The sequence below is a fragment of the Plectrocnemia conspersa genome, unplaced genomic scaffold (genome assembly GCF_051122295.1).
Source record: "Plectrocnemia conspersa isolate PC_06_02 unplaced genomic scaffold, ASM5112229v1 ptg000004l, whole genome shotgun sequence".
In the NCBI taxonomy this organism is placed as follows: Eukaryota; Metazoa; Arthropoda; class Insecta; order Trichoptera; family Polycentropodidae; genus Plectrocnemia; species Plectrocnemia conspersa.
The window spans coordinates 17,127,607-17,140,130 of NW_028277168.1; the positions used below are offsets into that span (position 1 = coordinate 17,127,607).

At 31.4% G+C, this 12,524-nt stretch overlaps 1 protein-coding gene across 3 annotated transcripts in view; it reads left to right on the forward strand.

Annotated features, from left to right (window-relative positions):
* The first annotated feature begins 2,698 nt into the window (after nt 1–2,698).
* Nucleotides 2,699–12,524, forward strand: part of GckIII (Germinal centre kinase III) — a 79,780-nt gene continuing 69,954 nt past the window's right edge. For all 3 annotated transcript variants that reach the window (XR_015809287.1, XM_088184228.1, XM_088184231.1), the window contains exon 1: nt 2,699–2,816. The gene's annotated coding sequence lies outside the window, so the exon portion shown is untranslated. The remainder of the gene's footprint in view (nt 2,817–12,524) is intronic.

A 12,524-nucleotide genomic window follows, 5' to 3' on the forward strand; every position in this document is an offset into this window, starting at 1 on the left:
TCAGGATTAAAGGATTGCGGTCCCGAAACACACCTTCGAAGTACTAAACCACAATAAACATTACGTTTAACTATTTCGGTTACGCTCCTTTTCTCCATTAGAAGATAATAAAATATAATATTTTAGAGGTGTGTGAGCACTTTCAAAAGGACAAGGGATCTTAATAAACATTATATAAGAATATACTGTTTTATCGACAATATGTTATAAATTTATTACAAAAATAATAGGTAGAAAAATATATGTAGGTAAAAATATATGTAGCGTTGATGATAGCTTTAGTTATAAATTTAAATAAACTAGTTACTTATTAAACCACCGGAAATATGTATCATTTACAGCAAACATACTAATTGATAAGATAAATATCGTACTTAATTTATTTTAGTTTAACTTCTTTATTTTTTTATTGAAGAATTATTTAAAGTCGCGTTATAACTTTTACCAAAGTTAAAAATATTAATTTTATTGTAACCGCTGATATAAATATAAATCGCAATAATCTTTATTTATTAGACCCTATTATTCGTTTTCCAGTGTTAACGGAGCCCCTAGGTCAGCGTTTATGATAATAAATTGTGTTCAATGACGTTCATAATTGTATCACTGTTTGCATGATGATTCAAAATATATGTAAAAATTAGCAAACTGATTGATTTGTTCACCCAATATATATTTTTGCATATACAGTTAAATCCATTTTTTACGGAATTTTCACGAAAATTATCCGCCTTTAACCTACAATATCTTAGGTATATTTATTAGATACACGATCGTACCAGATTATAAATTTTTATTATATATTAATTAAAATTATAGAAGTATTTATCAAGATTTGCATACATCGAATTTTTTATTGTTATTATGTATAATATTTATCTTTCTACGATATACCGAATTTATGACAATGGATTTCATTTTATAAAACCATAGCCAAGAACACACGTACTTTGCCACAACATTAGTATATTAACGTGTGACGCGTAGCTTAACTTTAAAATGTAAATACAACAAAAAACAGTTATGAATGTGATTGCCGCTCCCCCTACATAATAAAACATAATAGCATTTTAAAATTTTCTTCTCTGAACTTACAGTGTCGAGATGAGCGCTACACTTTATCTCTACAACTCTTTTCATAGAGCAACATATATAATATCACTGTCGGTGTTACAATGCTAAAAATATTATTTATTCTCTCCACAAATAATGATTCTGAACGAATGTGGGAGGAAGAAGGCGATTTAATTGGAATCCTGGAGTTTCGCTGGCAACACTGATACGAAGCGGCACTTACTTCTTTGGCGACGCGACGGGAGGACTTTAAGAATCTAACATAATAACATATTAACATGTATTTTATAGCCGTACAAATAGCATAAACAAACTTCTGGATCCACTCATTCGATTACCTTTTAACCCTGCCATTCATTTTGACTGACTTTTGAAAACTGCAGCGTATCGGCAAATTTTGGAGAGTTTAGAAGAGATCGAAAATACTTCTTCACGTGTGATATATTATAATAATATATATCAAATGTTTTTAATTGCATTTTTTAAATAATATTATTATTTAAAAAATGCAATTAAAAACATTTCAAAAATTAATGAAATATTTTTTTTATATAGTGATACAAATTACATACATATAATAGATATAAATTTACATACATAGAAAATATACATATTAAAAAATACAATTAATGACATTTAAAAAATAAAAATTCAAATAAAATCACGATTAAGTTGAAAGTAGAAATACTAAATTTTTAGTCATACATTGATAAAAATCTACAACAAAATATTAAACAAACACTTAACTTCCTTTTGTACAGAATCAATCAATTTCTTCTTCACGCATCAGATACATTATTTTATCATTAATAACTAGTTCGTCAATCCCAGGCATAATTTTATATAATGCAATTCAAAAAGGTGTCTCTAATTGAATGGGATTTCTATTTTTGTCCGCTGCAGTAATTTGTTTTATTGACGATAAATAGTTACATGCTTATTAATATACAGGGCGCAGGCGCGCAACGCGCGCGAGCTCGTCGAAGATTGCTAATCGAGAGAAATCCGTTATACTAGTGTTACCAGAATGCCGCCAAGTTTTGACCATAACAAAATCTAAAGAAATATATATACATATAAATAGGCCTCACAAACCATTTTAGAGAATGTTTGTTCACAACGATAGGTTGTTTGGAATGGCAGGAATCTATAATAGCTCTTTCACTCGATTCCGTATATTCCTCAATATCACACATTTTGATCCAAAAAACCTCCAATGATTTGTATGGGGGACTATTTATATATATTCTCATTTAGATTTTGTTATGGCCAAAACTTGGAGGCACTCTGGTAACACTTGCGTAACGGACTCTCTTTTCGTAGCAACGCTAGACAGTTTCTTAGATAAAAAGTGAAAGCTATGACGTTCGCTGCATTAAAGTTTGAAAACGTAGTATATGGTGAGTTTAAAATTAAAATTTAATTAAATTATATTAGATACTTTAGAAGCTATGACGATTTTCGTTTGCGCCAGGAGGGATATGACACGCGATTATACCCGCAAACAATGTGTTAAGATATTGCAATTTGTGCAGTGTTCGCTTGCAATTATATTTGTGCAGTGTTTTGCGAACACGGTTCGGATCGTCGTGTGGCAACCCAGTTGTTGTGTCGGCCGGCGAGTGACATCGCGGCAAGATGGCGCAGCCGGCGGCCGGCCGCGCCCGTCCAGCTTAGCGCCGAGCCTCCGTCTCGCGCCCATGAGCGCCCCCGTCGCCGCACCAGCGCCCACCAGCCCTGAGGTACGCACTGCGGACTCGAAACGTGACTTATCTTATTTACACACCCCGCGCCCCTCTCCCCTGCCCCCATCTGAGGCGCTCCGCATTACAAATAAACAAAGCGTCATATGCTCCCTGACAGAGATCTGGTGACTTTCTCCCCGCCAGTGATAAATTTGACCTTTTGCGTCGCGGGGTCGACCTCGTACGCGAAACATTTCACTCGAAATAAAATCTTTCTATTTTAATTTGTGCGTGCTGTTCAAATCGTCGCCGATCTATTAAATGTTTTCATTTTTAGGTTACAAATTTGACAAAAGTTGTATCGCGCGATTCGTCGGTGCAATAACGTTGTACGCGCGTTCGACGTTGCGCTATACAGAAAACGTCGCAGAAGTTACTTGTTTATATGGGGACCAAACAATATTGCGCAATGTTTAAAATGCGTTAAAAACGACGTACGGTTTGACAGATAGAGAACGTCACACAGACGTCATTCGCTGAACAATAATAATTACATGTTATTTTCATGCTCATTTTATTTTCAAATGAATAATATTGATTTATTTTAATTTTTATTTACAGAAGTTCGATGTTTTCTGAATTTCAAGTATAACATGCTTTGACTATAAAAAAGATTTTAACTAAATAATATAAATATGAATGTTGCTGTTATTGATAAATTGTTTTATGCTTTAGAGATGAGCCATTAATCTAAAAACGATTATAGAATATTTTGGATTATTCAAGTATTTTGAATAGCTGCCATTTTAAAATATATATCAGATAACCCTAGATAACAAGCTTAGCTGAAATATAATTTAAAAAAAAACATTTGAATAAAGTTATAGAAATTATTATATTCTCAAACGTTATATCCCATATATATATGTATATTTGTAAATATAGTTCTTATTGCCTGATGATCAATTTAGTTTTAGATGCTCTCATTTCCTTACTCACCAACTGCATCAATGTTAAACATACCATATCTCTATTTCTTGACTTTGCCAAAACTAAAATCATAGTCACATTGATAAACTCTTAAAATTAACTTATTAAACACCGAACCCGTATCTGCTGACATTCTCTAGTGTTCAATTTTAAAATGAAACTTTACGAGCGACTTTCCACCTAAACTGATCGCATTCTACTAGCTGATGACAGTGATTTTATTCTCCTATAAGAATTTGCTAGAAGAAATATATATCTACTGTGAAAATGTCACTAGTGAAAATATATCTTCAAGGAAAAATACACATTCACTGTAACATTTATACATCGCATATAAATAAATAATGATAAATACATAAATGAATAAATTACTACATATAGAAATTTGAATTATGCAAGGAATCCTTCAGAAAAAATCCGAATGTTCACCTTACATTAATGCACAATTCGTTTTATGGAATAAAGTATTCATTTAAATGCACATATCTCTTAAAATAATTCCCTGGTAAATAACACCCAATAAAAAACACCACCAAATAATTAAAACTCATAAGTATATGTTAAGCTTTCTGTAGCTTAGCTTCACTATTGTATAAAGTTTTCTGCGTTTACATCTCCCTGCAATCTCCAGAATTATACATTTTCTTTCGACATTTATTATTAATCCAGTACAAATTAATCTAAAACTTCAGTAAACGGACAGTTATATCAACATTTTCCATTTGCTTTTGAATATATCGAACAATACAGTCAAGGTGTTTTAAGTAATAATACATAGTAACTTTAACATATTTTGACTTAATTTTTCTGTAAGTTCTTATGTAAATCTGTAAGTTCTTGATGTAATAGGCAATGTTTGTCGTCAAACGTTTTCCCAAAAATTATGAATGTCTAAGTTGATATTTATTATTTGTTATTTTATATTATATACATATGTATGTCTAAACATAAATTGCATAATATAAAGTTTTTTAACAATTTGTTTTGTTCTCATGTAAATTTTATCTTTTATGGTTTTAATAAGCTATATAATCATATAATGTTGCTAGTGTTTTATACTTTCTTATCATCAATATTAGCAGTACGCAACATATATGCAAAAAAATCAATGTTAAAGTAAAAATTAGGTACAACAATACCCTATCTGTATGATTTAAAACTATTTGATAATACGTAATTTGTAATGAACGGCGAGCCGAAGGCAGATAAAATTGTACTTGTTGATGTAAAATCTGTTTTTTAACAAACCCACACAATCTGAAAGGAATTCTAGTGATGACATAATGTACTTTTGTCATCGTAATGTGTTAATAATATTGATTGATCTGTATATCTAAAGTTTATTCATAATACGACAATCTGAGAAAACGAAGCATACGCTTATATATGTGTATTCTTTCAACTATTATCACCTTTTTATTTATATTCAGATGAAGCAAGATTAAGCATTATTCACACATATTTTATTGAGATGTGCTTGAAATTTTTGACAATATTTAAATATTCCCTGACTTAGTTTCATATGCCCTTTCAAATGAATACGCTCAGTGTGCTAACTATATATGTAGTTAACAAGTTGAAAAATACTTCAGTGGGAGAAAAAATATTGTTTCATGAATCTGTGAAAGATTTAGATAAGGCATGTATTTATTTACATTAAAACATATTTTACCGGAAAAAAACCCTTCATAAAAATATTTCTAGATATTGTAATATGGATTTTTTTCATTTAAGAAAATATTTAGATGTCTTCACTTACCATTAAACTTATTGGATTTTAATATGATATTTTAGATTAAAATATTATACATAAAATAACAAGAAACTTTTTTTTTATTGTAAAAATGCTGGTCAATTTGCATATATATTTAAATATATCGAATTTTTCTTTATATCAATTAACTTGTTCTCGCCTTTGGTGTCTTTGTGTATTACTAGATACAGATTGTATAAAATATCTTTAAAAAGTGTATGTACAGGATTGACACATAATATCTTTAGAACATCCCTTGATAAATGAGACGTTGACTTATTATGCTTCGTCGATAACATACCAGTCATTTGTGTTTTTTAGTGCGATAGGAGCAAATGGCGTCTTAAAATAATATTCAGCAACTCTTAAGGATTAATGCAACAACAGCTATTCTAAAAGTAAAGATAACTTCATAAAATATTTCTAGAGAATTGTATTTTACGATTTATCATAGACCACAGTACATTTAGTGAGCCTGTGAACAAGTTCTTGCGTTTAAGTCTCGCGCCCGCTATCCTACTTAGCACCCAACGTGCGCAACACCTCCGTAGTTTAACCTAATCATTTGATAACAGTCCTGAACACTTCTTTACACTGTACATCAAGTTCATGGAATATTAAACGCATATCAAAATGAGTTTATCAGTGACTACGGATGGGTTTATAGTTATTTTTTAATCATGAAATTCACTTCTTTTGCTTTCGATGACCTCGTAATTCTGTCGCGTCAAGTAGATCTTATCGGAAACGAGTAAAATACCCCCCTAGTATTATTTTTATATTTGTTAAATCATGTGTGATTGAAAATAGCGCTTTTAATTTTTGACTCATATATAACATCAACATATATAAATAATAAAATAATGATTTATTTGGAATACTAATAAATATGTATATTTATATCTGCATTCAATTCAGATAGGCCTAGTACTCTTTATTGTACCAAAAACATAAATGATTTCATATTAACCTCTCGGACCCAGTGCACATTGCAATGTACCATAATTTATTACTTGTTTTTGAAGTCATTTTCCATTTATTTTCACCGAAACCTTTTGTACGCCACATTATTTCAAATAAAAATATTTTTCATGCTCCTTTAATGTACTAAATAAAAATAATTAACAAAAATAATAAAAATTCAGGGTTGTCTTAATTTGTTTTTACAATTGCTGTGACATTATTTAAATAACTAACTTATAAACACATTACTACAATCATATCTGTTCGTCTTTCAGCAATCATTCGTGGTGATAAAAACATCAATCATTTTGTAATCGGACAGTGTAAATGGGTTAAAATATTGTTACAGTCGCATATATTTTACCAATTTGATTTGTTTGGGCTGAGTCATAGATTACATAGACCTACCATACGTCCGTATTTTCATTGACAATTTGAGATTCGAAAACCAGTTTGTATAAAAATAAAGTATTTATGAAAATATTTGAAAATGTGTTTTTAAAAATTATATGGTAATTTATTATTGAAACTTCTAAAAACTGCGCAGTTACATGAATCTTATTGTTTTCTTTGAAAAATCTTGAATGTGTGTTTTGAAAAAGTACATATTTTCAATAACATAAATATTTGCAAAATATCGTATTTTCTCTTAATTATTATGCATTATTAATTTTAATGAATCTGTGTGAAACAAAATAATATTTCATCTTGTATCAGAATTTGTCTTTTCTTTATCAAAAATTTGTTTGTCCTGTTTCGCTTACAATGATGGATAGAATATAGTGCTGAGGTTTGGAGCTGCCTTCTCTCGCCACTTCACCTGCCTTAGTATACTAGAATTATGTTTTTACATGCAACATTGCAAGCGTGTTAAGGCTCTCAATTTCTCTTCTTAATTTATCGTTATTTGACCAGATTTATACAAAGATGAATAGTCGCATTCACTGATGTTTTTTTAATCACAATTTGTGGGTGTCAAGTCTTTTCGACATTGCCCCAATACTTTCTGCGCGTGGGTGAGGTTTCATTTTATGAACTTGTTAATGAGCGTCTTGAACATGCTATTGACAGAAAAGATCCATAAAATAATACGAAACATTGTGCATCACAGTCGCTAATAATATAATATATAAGTGACCGAACGTACTGATTTAATCAGTGCAGTATTTTCCTCATGGACGAACATCCAATACCGTTTCGAAGCGAAGTTTTAGTGGAATCGTCACACATAGTGCACGTCTGGCAAATGGCCATTCATACACTGAAGCTTTCTAAGTCGATTCTAGATTGTCATTTATATGGATGATATATAAATGGAGAATGTGTATTGCAGTAGGTACGTTATGCCCATTGCACAGCGCGCTCGAAGTGCTCATAAATTTCTTCAGGTTTCAATATGAATTTATTTTTAGATTCAATAACAGAATTGCATATCGCCATTGATAAGTTATCCTCAATGCCGATTCGTCCATTCGCTGCCATTATGCAACGATCTCGGGCTCATCTCGTTTTCAGATCTGCTTATCATTGTTGTAGTATTTTAGTCAATTAGAAATTTAATCATACATGCCGTATGGTATTGTTGTGCAACGCTCCTAGTCTCTATTACTACTACTACATGTGTACATGCGAGCAGTGACAATGTGATGCACATAATGAGCATTATCCACAATGACCAATGCATGCCCTTCTGTTGTATGCTGCCTGTCTACATATCACGCTTTTCTAGTATTTTATTTTTATTTTTTACACACGCGTTCCCACGCTTTCTTTCAGTCTTCTTACTCGATTGTTGGTGACCGTCCGCAGATTTTGTCAATGGGTTTTCTGTGCTGTTCTCTTTTATAAGCAAACCTTATTTGGATGATCAAAAACCAGGAGAGATTTTTTAATCTGGTAGATCTTTATTTATACTTTCGGAATATACGCACAAAGTATTCCATGAATAACACATTTTTGTGAATGCAGTATTTATTTTATATAAAATAAGTTAGAACGATGCGTTATCAAAAAAATGTCAACCACTACTATCGAAAACAGAAAGTTCTGTGTCATGAACACATAATTTTATCTTATTGTGTTCGTTTTCAGCACTTTTAGCTGTTTTTTTCGAATAAAATAACGGTGCCAGAAAAATCTATAAAAAGGCTAAGGGTATAACATGGCTCGTGTCTGTCGTGTTGCTTTCCTCAGTAACACAAAAGTCCGATCAAATTGATCAGTTTTGGCTCTTTTAACAGTAGCTTCTATTGTATTGCCTATATCTTTGATGGGTTTGGGTTAGAGAAATTTGTGCCATAGGAAGATTTGTAGGATTTCATACATATTTATTATTAAGTTATTGTATTCAACTTATTCTACTTACTGAGTGCGTGTAATGTGCGCGGCCGCTGCACGTTTCATTCATTTGGTTGGTAATTAAGATAATAATTACTAGTCAATCCGTTTTGTCTTTAGATCTTGTCTTGCTTCTTTAGTTACCACCATAAATTTGGCTTTATTATATTTATTGATAAACGCCAGCTAAAGCATTTCCTACAATACAACATTATATTTCAAATATGATGAGATTACATTTTTAAAGAAACCTGAAAAATGAACGCGCTTGAAATTTTGACTGGCTATTAGTATGTTTGCGCGATGTAAAGAATGGACGTTCAAATGTTCAATTAGCTTGAGGTTGCTATATTTTTTATATGTTTGTCTTTCATTCTATCAATCAAACAAGTTACTGGTTTATATGATGCTAATCAATTATATTTAATTTTCTTATGGCAAACACGTCTATCGTGCAAATTCGTGCAAAAAGTTTAGGTGTATGGAGATATAATCGCATACACGAATTTGTATTATGTATATTAAAATTTTAGTTTAAATTGTATTATCTTTCGCCTCGTTTTTCTCGATTCATATTAGTTTTTTTACAAATCCAACTTTATACGGTGCCGCTTTGATAAAAAGATGGCCGAGAGCCAGAAGGTTTAAGCATCGCTGGTTTAGATAAAATATAAATGAAAAATATCGCTTTATAAACGCGAAGAAATATTATACTTACTACATTTGTTCCGAATTCAACGCTGCAATTTTTTTATAAAATTTATGTGTTTCTAAATTTATACATATTTTATTAATAACTTCGTTTATGACTATGTGCTGTGAAATTATAGATAATATTGTTGAGTATATTTCATACGCTTCTATCCTAAAATTTTACCTGCATTTAATAATAATGAATAATAAACGCTGATATAGTTTCGCTAAATCGGCCAAGGTTTGCGAATTATCCAATGAACCTAATATAAACTATTAAATTTCAATAGTACTTGTAACAAGAAGTAATTTTAATGTATTATACATTTGTAAATGGCAATCTAAGGTGATCATCACCTAGTGATATCATATAAACTTTGTTTAAATATATCTTGTTGATTCATATATGTGTTCAAAAAATTCAATATATTTGCAAGCATAAGGTTAATTGCCAATATTAATATAAAACATGCCAAGATACTCATTACATTGGTTATTATATTAATTACAGTAGACCCCAAATAACACGGTAAATTGGGAACGTGCTATTTGGGTATCCGTTATTGTTATTTGTCAGAAAGCCAAAGGGAGGATATATCACCACACGCACCTGATTCATACGTACGTATTGCAAAAAAATATATGGGTATTTTCTAGTCCCCAAACTACACGCACCCAAACAACACGTTCCCAATTTACCGTGTTATTGGGGGTCTACTGTATTATATATTATTTTTTGTCTACAAATTTGATTTTTTTATGGTTTTACAAAAAGTTATCATTAGCTCTTCCATATTTAGGTCACTTTGACTAAATACTTTTACGAAGTTAAAAAAACTGCAGTTAGGTGTAAATGTTTTAAGAAAGCTGCGACTATCGTTACAATTATGACAAATGCAACTCGACCCACAGCGGTTTTTGGCGCTTGTTTTTCGAGGTTTGCTCGATAATTTATACTGATATACGATAAAAAGTTCTAAAGGCCTTACAGTTTGTATAACATCGTATTTATAGGAATGGTGATCTTCGTGGTCAGTTGAAGCGAGTTGATGAATCTTAAGAATCCGTTAAAAAGCCAGCCAAGTCTATTAAACCGAGATTTTTTTTGCCAAACCTTTATTTTTCTGTCTTTCTATAGGGCCATTTTTGCAATCCCCACAAAAAGTATTGATTTTATCGAAAAATGTTAATCGTTCATCGCGTATAATCTTCTTATTTCTGTTTCTGTAACGATATTGTTCTTCAGTTGACTTTGGTTGGTTTATTATATTATGTTTATTATATTATATATTATGTTTTTGAGACTGCGCCATAAATAATTTGTATTTTTATTTGAACACGTAAACACTAATCTGGCGGTCAATTCAGACAAATGATATATAATTTATTTTTAATTTAGTTTTATTCAACCTTCCCTTACGGTTCAAAATAATTGTGCGAGTTCCGGTGATGTTCACTTGATGTACATGTAAAAAAAGTAGTGTTTTGAATTTAAACAAAAACGAATTTTATTAAGAAATATTGATCCAATTCGAGTTTTCTATGTTAGCAGCTCTGTAAATCTGACAGCTATCATTAATCACGCGTGTTTCAAGTGTCAAATATTAGTTTGCAATAACACATTTACGAAATGAAGCTTTAAAATTGTCCAATTGTTCTACAGATATAATAATTCTGTACAGACTGTGTATCGAAATTTACGAGAAGATTATGGTCAATTTCATCGTCCTACTGAGTGAACCGTTCGCAACGTTTTGAATAAAATTAAAGAGACTGGAAGCGTTGGAAATAGGATAGGTACTATGCATCATCGTGGCGCCCATTTAGCCGAAAATATTGCTGTTGTAAGTGAAAGTCTGGCTGAAAACGCGGAATTGTCGATTCGTCAGTGTTCGCAGCTTTTGGACTTTTCTTATGGCTCCCTTTGGCGCATTTTGCATCTGGACTTGCACTTACACCCGTAAAAAATTCTGATAACATAAGAATTAAATCCCAAAAACCATAAACGGCGAAGAATTAACCCAGATTGGGTGTTAGAACGGCAGTAAGTTGATGCTGATTTTTTTAAAGAAAATCATCTTCTCTGATGAGGGATATTTTCACCTCTCTGTGTATATTAATAATCAAAATTGTCGCATATGGGGCGAGTATTGTGGTCAGGTGGCGTCATTGGGCCTTACTGTTTGAAAAACGAAGTCAATTGTGAGCGCTATATGCGCATGATAACCGTTGATATATATATTGATGTGGAAGACACGTGGTTCCAACAAGATGGCACAACGTGCCACACGTCGGGTGCAAAGTTGGACGTTTTGCGTGAAAAGTTCCCATGTCGCATCATTTCACGTTTTTGTGACGCGTCAACTAGCTGCCAAGATCATGCGATTAAAAGCCGTTGGATGTTTTGTAATGTTAGGCTAAAAGTCGTTTCTACGCCACCAAACCCGTAATATTTTATCACATAAAAACCAACATTCTAGATATCGCCGAATGTACGAAAAAGTCACAGAAAATTACACCGAAAGGATCGGCTGTTTTGATTAATACTTTTCAAATTTATTGATTTTTGTATTATTAATAAATTATGTTTTTCATATGTAATATATATAATAACACGTATCAATATCCTCTCGCAAATCAAGATATGATTACGCGTACGTAAACACTTTTTTCGTTTATTATTTGCCTAAATGTTTAGTAGATTATCGTATAGAATGAAATTATATATATTATTTAATCTTCATCGAATATATATCAGTATAAAACGTTCTTAGGATTTTCTATTGGTTTATTTTAGCATTGTTAGATAGTTTTTAATTTCTCACTAATTTAAGAACTTTGAAGTGGAATTAGTATAATGTCTTTTTGATTTTGGTCGAAAATGTCAATCTGATTAGAGATTGAAATAATGTTTTCAGCGGTTCGTGGGAATTGTTGGAAATTAATCACCATCGAAGCCTTATTCTCCCCCGGATCAATTATTAACAATTCTGTCCGCTGAATAGAATCAGACTTGACGCGTTCTAGAC